This window comes from Dama dama, chromosome 2, assembly GCF_033118175.1.
Source record: "Dama dama isolate Ldn47 chromosome 2, ASM3311817v1, whole genome shotgun sequence".
Lineage (NCBI taxonomy): Eukaryota > Metazoa > Chordata > Mammalia > Artiodactyla > Cervidae > Dama > Dama dama.
The window spans coordinates 8,827,613-8,841,268 of NC_083682.1; the positions used below are offsets into that span (position 1 = coordinate 8,827,613).

The 13,656-nt window shown below is 38.2% G+C and overlaps 1 protein-coding gene across 1 annotated transcript in view; it reads right to left on the minus strand.

Moving 5' to 3' along the window:
- The window catches only part of RTN3 (reticulon 3), a 58,144-nt gene that overhangs the window by 40,516 nt on the left and 3,972 nt on the right, over positions 1–13,656 (minus strand). The window lies entirely within an intron of this gene.

Genomic DNA, 13,656 nt, shown 5'->3' on the forward strand with positions numbered 1-13,656 from the left:
ATGGAAAATTTCAACACACAAATTTTTATGCAATAGCATCTATTCTGATACAGGACACAGATAACCAGAAGTAGTTTGCAACAATATTGCAAGAGCTCTTCTAACTTACAAAACCATATTCTATTCATATGCCATATTGATGCAGGCAACTGCACCCAAAAAAGGTGATCTTAATTCACAAATACTAATAATTAAATCAAATATTACCTACAAGTAACTAGGTCTAGGCACTGTAACAGTGCAGAGATGATGGTTGTGCCCACAAGCAACTGAAAAAGACAAACCAGTAAAGCTGTTTGCATTATGGGAAGAATGCATACAGTAGAGGCAGAAGAGATGATGTTCATCAGGTGAACAAGACAAGGGAAGGCAGTCTGGAGAGAAGGAACATCTGGCCAGATTCCAAATAGCTTTAAATATCATACAATGAAATTTGAATTATATCATATGATGTGTAATGCGGAATCAGTGAAGGTAAGGGATTGACAATATCCCATGTGTTTTAAAGAACTCTGGCAGCAGGGTAAAGTGAAAATGAAAGTTGCTCAGTTGTGTCAGACTCTGCGATCCCATGGACTTCTCCAGGCCAAAATACTGGAGTGGGTAGCCTTTCCCTTCTCCATGGGATCTTCCCAACCCAGGGATTGAACCCAGGTCTCCCACATTGCAGACAGATTCTTTGCCAGCTGAGCCATAAGGGAAGACCAAGAATACTGGAGTGGGTAGCCTATCCCTTCTCCAGGGGATCTTCCCCACCCAGGAATTGAACTGGGGTCTCCTGCATTGCAGGCAGATTCTTTACCAACTGAGCTATCAGGGGTAAAGTATGGACTTAATTGAAAAGTTCCTGCGTAATCTTGGCAAGACATGAGGGCTTAAACTAAGGCAGTGAGGATGGGGATGAAGGGATGGACATGACAGGAAAGAATGGACAGGATTTTGAATCACTGGATGTTGGAGACTGGAGAAGCAAAAGTCAAAGGACTGAAGAACTACATGAAATGTGGCTTGCTAGGGTATGAGGAGGAATTCTTTGTATTAATTTCCACTAAAAAATAAGCTGTCTAAGGCATATCTATGACAAAGTTTTATCCTTGAAAAGCTATGACAAACCTAGACAGCATATTAAAAAGCAGAGACATTACTTTCCCAACAAAGATCTGTATAGTCAAAATTATGGTTTTTCCAGTAGTCATGTATGGATGTGAGAGTTGGACCATAAAGAAAGTTGAGCACTGAAGAACTGATACTTTTGAACTGTGGTGTTGGAGAAGACTCTTGAGAGTCCCTTGGACTGCAACGAGATCCAACCAGTCAGTCCTAAAGGAAATTCATCTTGAATATTCATGAAGGACTGATGCTGAAGCTGAAGCTCCAATACTTTGGCCATGTGAAGAGCGGACTCATTAGAAAAGACCCTGATGCTGGGAAAGACTGAAGGCAGGAGGCGAAGGGGATGACAAAAGATGAGAAGGTTGGATAGTATCATCAATTCAGTGGACGTGAGTTTGAGCAAGCTCTGCGAGATGGTGAAGGATGAGAAGCCTGGAGTGCTGCAGTCCATGGGGTTGCAAAGAGTCAGACACAACTGAGCAACTGAACAACAACAACAAAGGCATATCTTATATAGTCAAAAACCAAAAGCTATGGTTTTTCTAGTAGTCATGTACAGATGTGAGAGTTGGTCCATAAAGAAGGCTAAGTGCCGAAGAATTGATGCATCTGAATTGTGGTGCTGGAGACGACTCTTTAAGAGAGTCCCTTGTACTGCAAGGAGATCAAACCAGTCAATCCTAAAAGAAATCCAACCTGATTATGCATAGGAAGGACTGATGTTGAAACTCCAATACTCTGGCCACTAGATGCACAGAGCTGACTCACTGGAAAAGACCTTGATGCTGGGAAAGATTGAAGACAAAAGGAAAAGGGGGCAGCAGAGGATGAGATGGTTAGACAGCATCACAATTCAATGGACATGACTTTGAGCAAACTCTGGGAGGTAGTGGAAGACAGGAGCCTGGCACGCTACACAGTCCATGGTGTTGCAAAGAGTCAGATATGACTTAGCAACTGAACAACAAAAAGGAATATCTAAGTGGAAACTGTTTACCAATATGAACAGACTCAGGAGACAGGTAAGGGTTATAGGTAAATATCTAGGAGCTAACACCGGGGTGAGAAGTGACACCACTGGGGTGAATGAATTTGTCCAGGGAGAATCAAAGAGGTGTTAACAATGGAATCTTGAGATACACAACCAATATTTACAGAGACTCAAAAAAGAATCACTAGTGAAGGAGATAGAAAGGAGTCAATGTGGGGGAAAATGTTTTGTCACCTGAAGAAAGCTTTAGAGAATGATTAACAGAGTTAAAAGCCAAGGAGTGGTGAAGACTTTGAAACGGGTCACTGAACTTAAGTAATCAAGTAATTCAGCACTGATGACTCTATGGTTAGAGGGAGGAGGGGGCCAACCACTGAAAACTGAGGAGTGAACCGAAGTTTAAGAACACTGAAAGCAAGTGTGCAGAGTATGGATAAAGAGAAGGGACTGAAAACTGGGCAGCAGTGAGAGGGAGAGGCAGAGTTGAGAGAGAGATTTTTTAGGAATAGAAATGACAAGTGTATTTATATAGAGAACGGCACAAGTAGAAGGAAAAAGACTGAATATGAAAAAGAAGCAATATTTGCAGGAAAAAAGTCCAGGAAGTTGCTAGAAGATAATGGATAAAAGGCCATAAGTGGACCTGATGAAACCTAATTTCAATATGTAATCATATTTATAAGTAAAAGAATAAATCTAAAAAAAAAAAAGAATAAATCTGTGCCTATATGTAGTTATAAGACTGTTCATCACAAATATTAAGGGAATTTAATAAAAGTTACTAGGGACTGCTTAAATAGTTTTTAATATATCCATACAATGGGATATTACTCATTAAAAATTGTACTGTTGGGAGGGGGGATTGGGATGGGGAATACATGTAAATCCATGGCTGATTCCTGTCAATATATGACAAAAACCACTACAATACTGTAAAGTAATTAGCCTCCAACTAATAAAAATAAATGAAAAAAAAAAATCGTACTGTTGATGAGAATTTATTCATACTAAATGATGCTGATAATACAATGAATAAAAAAGAGCATTACAAAAGTAATTTAAATAATGTGACCCCATTTCGGTAAAAAATACAAATTCATTTAAGAAGAAAAATGGATAATGATATTTACTCTCTGAGCAGAGGGATTATGAGTTTTTTTCTTGCTTTGAGTTTTTGAATATGAGGAACATGTATTATTTCAAGAGATTATTGTTACAAAATGAAAGGTATATGCTACCCATCGATTTTTAATTTTCCTTATATTTTTGTTTACTAAATTTTCTATTATGAACATACATTTTTCTTATAATTCTTAACACATACCTGTGCTTCCCACCTACATGAAGTGGATTAGTTACCTTAGAGGGAGAAAAAGGACACCTTAAATAGGATCTCTAGCAGTTCTCTCAATGAAACCGTTTAGTGGATAATCTTACTAGTCTTTACACCACTGGATTTTCAATTTTCATAATACTTTAAGCTTTAACAAACTGTCAAAACTACAACAAACAAACAACAAAAAAACCCTTCTCTTTGAAAACAGAGCTACATTTCACTTACTGAGTCCCAAGTGTCTATGACAGACACTGAATTAAGTATTTATATACATATCAAATCAAATCCTTACAAAAACTGAAGCTTATAAATGTCAGAATCAAGATTTAAACCTGAATGTTTTTTGAAAGCCAATGCTTCTTCTCTATCTGCCTACCAGACAGATCACCTGTCTCTTTTGCTGGTCTGTAATGTAATGTATGTGGTCATGTATGGATGTCAGAGTTGGACTGTGAAGAAAGCTGAGTGCCGAAGAATTGATGCTTTTGAACTGTGATTTTGGAGAAGACTCTTGAGAATCCCTTGGACTGCAAGGAGATCTAACCAGTCCATCCTAAAGGAGATCAGTCCTGGGTGTTCATTGGAAGGACTGATGCTGAAGCTGAAACTCCAGTACTTTGGCCACCTCATGCGAAGAGTGGACTCATTGGAAAAGACCCTGATGCTGGGAGGGATTGGGGGCAGGAGGAGAAGGGGACGACAGAGGATGAGATGGCTGGATGGCATCACCGACTCGATGGGCATGAGTTTGAGTAAACTCAGGGAGTTGGTGATGGACAGGGAGGCCTGATGTGCTGTGATTCATGGGGTTGCAAAGAGTCGGACACGACTGAGCGACTGAACTGAACTGAATGTATGCGGTACTTATCTGAAAATTTACTAATCAAGTTTATGTATACATATTTTTGTGGTGGTTATACTTATGACATTCAGTTTATTAATTTAATTACATATGAACTCAATCAAATTATACAAAGTAATACACTTAACATTTAGAAATACTAAGTAATACACTTCAATTATACGAAGTAATACACTTAACATTTAGAAATACTGCTTTGTTTCCATTAACATTTCATGAATTAATTTTATTTAACTTTTCACATATATCTTCTGCATACATGTGCATCTTTATCATGATAGGGTTCTTTCTGAGTAAATGATTTTGAGTAAATAATTTTAAGTAATGAGAAAAGTTGAGCAATAGACTTTTCCAGAGCCCCGATCCTCTCTTTCATCTGTTTATATATTTTCAAGCTCTATGATTATTTTATTATTTACTGAATCTTATTTCTCATGGGTTAGTTATATAAACTAAGGATTTAGTGTCACTGGTTCAAAATTTTTATAGATTATACTTCATTTAAAGTTATTTTAGGGACTTTCCTGGCAGTCCAGTGGTTAAGACTCTGTGCTTCCACTGAAGGGGCTTAAGATCACTGGTTAGGGAACTAGGATCCCACATACCATGAGGTGTGGCCAAAATAAAGTAACAATATGATAAGGTTATTTTAAAAATTGGTTATAATATTCCTTGTGCTGTATGATATATCCGTGTGGCTTATTTATTTTATTCATAGTAGTTTGTACCTCTTCATCTACTCCTACATGTTGCCCCACCCCTTTCCCTTTCCTGACTGGTAACCACTAGATTGTTCTCTGAGTCTGTTTTGTTATATTCAATTTTGTTAGATTCCACATACAAGTGATAACATACAGTATTTGTCGGATTTATTTCTTCTTTTGTTCTCTTCCCTTGTGATTTGATGACTCTCTTTAGTGTTGTTTGGATTCCTTTTTCTTTCCTTTTTTTGGGCTGCACCTCACGGCTTGCAGGATCTTAGTTCTCCAACTAGAGTTTGAACCCAGGCCCTCAGCAGTGAAAGCCCAGAGTCCTAACTGTTGGACTGCCAGGGAATTCCCTCCTTTCTCTTTTGGGTGTGTATCTATTACAGATTTTTGGTTTGCAGTTATATATGTGATTATTTTAGGTTGCTGATCTCTTAATTTCAAACAAATCTTAACAACCCTGCAATTATACTCCCCTCCTCTCTCAAGTTTATGTTTTTTTTAGTACATGTGCTGCCGAAGCGAGCACTCAAGTTTATGTTTTAAAACTCCGTCGAATGAAGAAGATAAGATCCTGTCCCCATACCTCTTAACCTTTCCCTCCAGCATCACACTGAGTAGGTAAGCAGTGGAAAAATAGGGAGGAAAAATAGGAAAAAGGCACACTAGTGGAGGTTTCCAAATTCTTATCAAGCCTGTGTTAGATGGGTTGCTGGGGGAGAGAGAAAGACAGAAAAAGCTTTGGATCGGATGTGAGAGTCAACTTTTGATTTAGATCAGGGGTAAATACACTAATAAACCTGACTGTTTGAATTTTCTAAACTGCAGTAAAAACAGTCTCAATGAATTACTTATTTTGGTGGTATCCATCCTTTAACACCAGCAGAATACAGACTACACTGTTAGAGAAATAAGTTATTCTGGGAACAACTTTGTAGAATGACTTCTATAATGCCAAAGCTTTTTCCTTGTGCTAGTTTCCACAGATTATTAAAGCTTCTTCTAGAACATAAAGAAAAATGAAGTGTTTGAAATTTTATCTAAAATTAGTATAATGAAAATGAGAAATTAATCAGTTCTTTCAAACATCTTTTCTATTCTAATTTTAAAACAAATTATTTTTGGACTTCTCCGGTCGTGAAGTGGTAAGAATCCACCTGCCAATGCAGGGGACATGGGTTCGATACCTGGTTCAGGAAGATTCCACGTGCTGCACAACAACTGTCCATGCACCACAACTACTGAGATGGCGCCTGTGCTCCCCAACAAGAGGAGCCACTGCAATGAGAAGCTGATACACCTCAACGAAGCGCAGCCCCCGCCTGCCTCAACTAGAGAAAGCCCTTGTGCAGAAATGAAGACCCAGCACAGCCAAAAATAAGTAAGTTTTATCATTTAGCTACCTTTTTTGCTTTATAACTGAGTCCCCCCCCACCCACACAAAAGGCATTCTTTCCACTCTTTCTCGTGACCACAGTTCTTCTAAATTTTTTCATTGAGGGATAACTGCTTTACAGAATTTTGTTTTCTGTCAAACATCAGTATCAATCAGCCATAGTTGTACATATGTCCCCTCCCTCTTGAACCTCCCTTCCATTTTCCTCCCCATCCCACCCCCCCAAGTCGATACAGAGCCCCTGTTTGAGTCCCCTGAGACATACAGCAAATTCCCATTGACTACCTAATTTACATATGGTAATGTAAATTTCCGTGTTACTCTCTTCATACATTGTAGTTTTGATTTGCATTTCTCTAATAATGAGCGATGTTGAACATCTTTTCATGTGCTTGTTAGCCATCTGTACATCTTCTTTGGAGAAATGTCTGTTTAGGTCTTTTCTCCACTTTTTGATTAGGTTGGTTGTTTTTCTGGTAGTGAGTCGTATGAACTGCTTGTATATTTTGGGAATTAATCCTTTGTCAGTTGTTTCATTTGCTATTATTTTCTCCCATTCTAAGGTTTGTCTTTTCACCTTGTTTATAGTTTCCTTTGCTGTGTAAAAGCTTTTAAATTTAATTAGGTCCCACTTGTTTACTTTTGTTTTTATTTCCATTACTCTAGGAGGTGGGTCCTAGAGGATCTTGCTTTATGTCATCAAGTGTTTTGCCTATGTTTTCCTCTAAGAGTTTTATAGTTTCTGGTCTTACAATTAGGTTTTTAATCCATTTTGAGCTTATCTTTGTGTATGGTGTTAGAAAGTGTTGATGTAGCTATTCAGTTTTCCCAGTACTACTAATTGAAGAGGCTATCTTTGCCCCATTGTATTATTCTTGCCTCCTCCGTCAAAAATAAGGCACCCACAGGTGCATGGGTTTATTTCTGGGCTTTCTATCTTGTTCCATTGGTCTATATTTCTGTTTTTGTGCCAGTACCATACTGTCTTGATGACTGTAGCTTTGCAGCACAATCTGAAGTCAGGAAGGTTGATTCCTCCAGCTCCATTCTTCTTTCTCAGGACTGTTTTGGCTATTTGGGGTCTTTTGTGTTTCCATATGAACTGTGAAATTTTTTGTTCTAGTTCTGGGAAAAATGCCATTGGTGATTTGATAGGGATAGCAGTGAATTTGTAGACTGCATTTGGCAGTACAGTCATTTTCACAATATTGATTCTTCCTAGCCAGGAACATGGAATATCTCTCCATCTGTTTATGTCGTCTTTGATTTCTTTCATCAGTGTCTTATAATTTTCTGTATACAGGTCCTTTGTCTCCTTAGGTAGGTTTATTCCTAGATATTTTATCCTTTTTGTTGCAATGGTGAATGGGACTGATTCCTTAATTTCTGTTTCTGATTTTTCATTGTCAGTATATAGGAATGTAAGTGATTTCTGTGTATTCACTTTGCACCCTGCAACTTTGCTAAATTCACTGATTAGCTCTAGTAATTTTCCGATAGTATCTTTAGGGTTTTCTATGTACAGTATCATGTCACCTGCAAACAGTGAGAGCTCTATTTCTTCTTTTCCAATCTGGATTCCTTTTATTTCTTTTTCTTCTCTGATTGCTGTAGCTAGGACTTCCAAAACTATGTTGAATAATAATGGTGAGTGGACACCCTTGTCTTGTTCCTGATCTTAGGGGGAATCCTCTCAGCTTTCACCACTGAGAATAACGTTTGCTGTGGGCTTACCATATATGGCCTTTACTATGTTTAGTAAGGTTCCTTCTATGCCCATTTTTTGTAAGAGTTTTAATCATAAATGTGTGCTAAATTTTGTCAAAAGCTTTTTTCTGCATCTATTTAGAGTATCATATGGCTTTTATCTTTCAATTTGTTACTATGGTGTGTCACACTGATTTGCATATATTGAAGAATCCCTGCATCCCTGGAATAAACCCAACTTGATCATGGTGTATGAGCTTTTTAATGTGTTGTTGAATTCTGTTTGCTAGAATTTTGTTGAGGATTTTTGCATCTATGTTCATCAGTGATATTGGCCTGTGGTTTTATTTTTTTGTGTTATCTTTGTCTGGTTTTTCATGACCACAGTTCTTGATGGCAACTCAGGATCTCAGTAAAAACTGCTAAACTGAGCCAGTTACTGTCCTCTCCCCCATCAGAGCTCCAGGAACAGGCAGACTGTTTTTCTCCCCAAAATTTATGCCATTTTTTCCTTTTTGTGCTCACTAGACCTCCACTGCATTACTCGTACCTACTTGCCTCTCCCAAAACAATCTCCATTTCATGATTAAAGCTTTCTCTTATTAAAAAATTATTTTAGAAAATTTTATATTTACAGAAAAGATTGTTGCTTTTATTCAGCACTGTTTCTGCTATAATTAACATGTTATATTAGTATTGTGGTATTGATAAATTTGTGACAATTAATGAACTAATATTGATACATTACTAATAACTAAAGCCCATACTTCCCTGAGATTTCAATAACTTTTCCCTAATGCCCGCTCCCTGTTCTAAGATCCCATCCAGGAAACCACATCACATTTTGTCATCATGTCTCTTCAGCCTCCTTTGGACTATGACAATTTCTCAGGTTTTCTTTACTTCGATGATCTTGAAAATTTTGAGAAGGACTGCTCAAGTAGTTCACAGAATGTCCCTCAATTTGGGCTTGTCTGATGTTCTCATTGTTAGACTGGAGTTATGAGTTTTAGGGAGGATTACCACTGAGGGGTAACCCTTCACTGAGGTGAAGGGCTGTCTTGTCATACCATATCAAGGTACATACTATTAATATGACTTATCAGTGATGATGTTAACTTTGATCCCCTGGCCGAGGTAGAGTTTGCCAAGTTTCTCCATGGTAGTACTTTTCCCCACCCTTCTATACTGTACCTTTTGGAGGCAAGTTACTAAGCATTTCCCCCACTTAAGGCATGGGAGAGAATCTACATAAACTGGCAGGCTAATTTTTAATAATTTTAATTTACTAGAGCTAACATTACTGTAAAAATAGACCAATTAACAATGCTTTGGCCCTCTGGTACCAATAAACCAAATAAGATCTAATATCCATTCAACTTATTTGCTATTGGAAACAAATTCCAATTGGACTGGAAGCACCTTATGGCTACGGATCATCTTACATGTCCCTGTATCTTTCATAAGGCACAGAATATGATGGTCAGCATACAGTAGAAGACACAGGATATGGAGGTTTGAACATTATAGAGCCTTAGCAAGAGTTTAAATTGTTATTTCAGAAACAGACTTTGAGTCTGGACATTAGCCCTACTAATGTAGTAGTTACGCATTTCACTCTAGGAGAAGTGAAGATGCTCACTCTGTTATAACACTAAAGAGCTGGAAAGCTTTCTCTGTACATATGTAGAGTAAATGCATATGCAATCTAAGAGGAAAAATAAGCAGAACTCTTCCTGCAAAGGAAACAAAATTAGAAAGTCTGACAAACAAAATGAAGCATAAAAATAGTAAATTGGTTACAAATGTTTTAATAACCCAACTTCTAAGTAGTGCTATATTTACTGTTGTTAAGAATATTTTACTCTTCTGCAAATAATGTTTAAAACATATTAAATAAAAATCTCAGATTCTGTTAGAAGATAGAAATCAGACTTATTTTAACACATTTTAAAATTCTGCCACATCATACTAGCTTACTATTGAGTACTTAATAGAAGTTAATCTCTAATACACCAAAATGTGGCATTCAAGTGGTTATAATTTTCTGGATTTAAAGCCATTAGTGGAAAATACTAGAGTGCAGAAGTAAGTAGTAAAAGAAGACAATCTTAAACATACACTATATTTGGATATAATATTATGCACTTATATGAAAAGTCTCTCCTCAGCACCGAAATGAATATATCAATTTCCATATGCAGAAGGTTTTGCAAAGTTAACAATCTGATTTTCAAAAACAAAATTTTCTTAACCTGAGGTTTATGAGTAGTTTTATAGTAGTTCATGAATCTGTGAAAGTTCATGCAATACTTCATGTATGCATTATTTTCCTGGGAGTAGAGGTTCTCCATCTACTCATCCATTCCATAATGATAAAGTCTTTGCTCTCATTAAAAAATACGACGGCCTGCTTTGTGCCAGGTTCTGACAGGCATCAGAGATAGAGCAGTGAATAAAACAGCAAAAATCTCCACTCTGATGAAACTTCTATTTTGTGGCAGACAAACAATATACAAAATAAATAAGTCAAATACTGTAAGACAGATTATGACAAGTCATGAAAAATAAAGCAGGAAAAGCCTATAAGGTGTTTTTCTCTTATGCAATTTTGATAAGGTAGCCAGGCAAAGATCTAAGGAAGGTGAGAAAGTGAAGAGCTGTGAGAATGTATGAGGGAAGAGCATTTTAGGCACTCCTCCTAAGTCACTTCAGTCGTGTCCGACTCTGTGCGACCCCATCCCTGGGATTCTCCAGGCAAGAACACTGGAGTGGGTTGCCATTTCCTTCTCCAATGCATAAAAGTGAAAAGTGAAAGTGAAGTTGCTCAGTCATGTCTGACTCTTCGCGACCCCATGGACTGCAGCCTACCAGGCTCCTCCGTCCATGGGATTTTCCAGGCAAGAGTACTGGAGTGGGGTGCCATTGCCTTCTCCGATTTTAGGCACAGTGAACAGCAAATAAGACACTGAGAGAGGTATTCCTAGTATGAAAAATAACAAGATCAGTGTGGCTAAAGCTAGGTGAGCAAGGGGGGCAGGCTGGGGCCAGATATTACAGGGCTTCATAAGCTGTTTAATGACTTCAGCATTTAATCTGAGTGTGATCAGAAGTGACTAGAGCATATGCCAATGAATGAAATGATCTGACTTACATTTTCCACAGACTCACACCAGCTGCTGTGTGGAGAAAAGACTGAAGAGAGTCAAGAGAGAAAGTCTGGAGATCAATTAGGAGGCAACTGCAGTAATTCAGGAGAGCTATGGATAATAGCCTGGACCAGGGTAGTAGTGATGGAGCTTGGGAAAACTGGTAGTCACTGTAGAATCAATAAGATTTGCTGATTGCTATGTAAAGGAAAGAGAGGAATCAAGGGCATTTAAAATGAGGAAGACAGACTTCTCTGGCAGTCCACTGGTTAAGACTCCATGCTTCTAACGAAGGGAGTATGGGTTCAATCCCTGGTCAGGGAGCCAAGATCCCACACTCCTTCAAGTGAGGTTAAAAAATAAATAAAATGAGAAAGAGAAGTAACCACTGGATTTAATAACATGGAAAATAACTGGTGTATTTGATGAGAGAAGTTTCTGTAGAAAAGTGGAGCAAAAAGCCACCTGGCTTAGAAACCATGGGATCAGAAGTTAAGGTTTCTAAGTTAACTGAACTTGGTTAACCAATAACTGAATTTAAGAGGGTGACAGAACTATTTTTATCACATGTTGTTTCAAATTTGAAAGACAGGCAGTGTATGTATTTGAAAGAACTGACTTGGATCCTTAATCCTTGTTTTATCCTACCTTTAACTTCATAGCCACAATGCTTGATGTATGCTTAAATATTTGTTGAATTAAGCTAATGTATTGGCACAAATTAAACCATAAAGCAATACACAAGTGTAAGACATAAATCAAGTATTTCTGCCTTTTATGTAAAATGAAGACAATGCCCACTGTTGAAATGCTTTCAGGTGGCTCCGTATTAGTTTTGCTAAAAATGTTTTTCAGAATACCTTTCAATATATCTTCAAGGGCAAACTGCCAGTGAAGAAGAAGTCAGAGAGCTCCTGCCTCCACCACCACGCCCCCACCCCCAGGTTATGATGATGTGCTTATGAGGAAAACTGAACCAATAGACTGGAAAAAACAGATAAGAATATTTCTTTGAAATTTAAAGAGACCATCACAAGAGGAAGCTAACTGTTAACAATTACCCACCCCATCACAAAATGTAAAACAGAAACACACATCCTATCCAGTATTTAAAGGGATTTTCTGCAGGAGTTCCCCAGTGGTCCACTGGTTAAGATTTGGTGCTTTCACTGCCATGGCATGAGTTCAGTCCCTGGGTTGAGGAACTAAGATTCATGCAAGTGGTGGAGCACAACCAAAAAAAGAAAAGTAAGAAACAAGGGGATTTTCTCTGAAATTTCAGTATTACAGAGTAACATGTCCTATTCTAGTAACAGATGTTACTAGTCACAGATATGTAGTAAAACACTGCAATGATGCAATCATAAGCAATACTGATTACAGCTAAATTTACTTAATATACATGCGGGCGTGCTAAGTCGCTTCAGTTGTGTTTGACTCTTTGCAACCCCACAGACTGTAGCCTGCCAGGCTCCTCTGTCCACAGGATTCTCCAGGCAAGAATACTGGAGTAGGTTGCCGTTCTCTTCTCCAGCGGATCTTCCCCACCCAGCGATAGAACCAGCACCTCTTACGTGCCCTACATTGGCAGGTGGGTTCTTTACCACTAGTGCCACCTGGGGACTTCCCTCTGGCTTAGACGGTAAAGAATCCATTACCTGCAACGTAAGAGACCTAGGTTCAGTCTCTGGGTTGGGAAGATCCCCTGGAGGAGGGCATGACAACCAACTCCAGCATTCTTGCTGAGAATCCCATGGATGGAGGAGCCTGGCAGGCTATGGTCCATGGGGCTGCAAAGAGTCCGAACTGAACCGACACCATTGAGTGACTAAGCACAACACAGCACAGTGCCACCGGGGAGGCCCATTTAGTTTAGTATAAACATACTTTATAAAAAACACCTATAACTTCCCCAACCATCCAAAATAATTCTAGAAGAGCTGTTACAAACAAACGGGATAAAACTTCAGTCAGTCTCCTGTGCAACTCCTGAATGACTTAAATTATATGAACGTAATATCAACTTGGTAATTTTCATCTGAAAAGTTATACTACAAAATTTACATTTATTTCGTAAGTCTGTACAGTTAAGGAGGCAGTTATAAATTCATCATTAACAATAAAGTTGGACACAGACTATAAGGTATGTACATACAACAAATACACATAGTTAATCATTTATTTGGAGTTCTGTTCAGATTTACAAAAACAGTAGTTCTAGGTTTATGGCTATTCTAAAGAGAAGTGCCCTTCTACAGAACAATGTCTTGGCTCACACAAAACTGGAAAACTTAATGTTCCCTCTGCCCTTCAATGACACGTCACCAATTCCTTCACTACCGAGCTTCATTTTACAGATGCTTATAAACTGCACAGGATTAAACAGGTGACTACT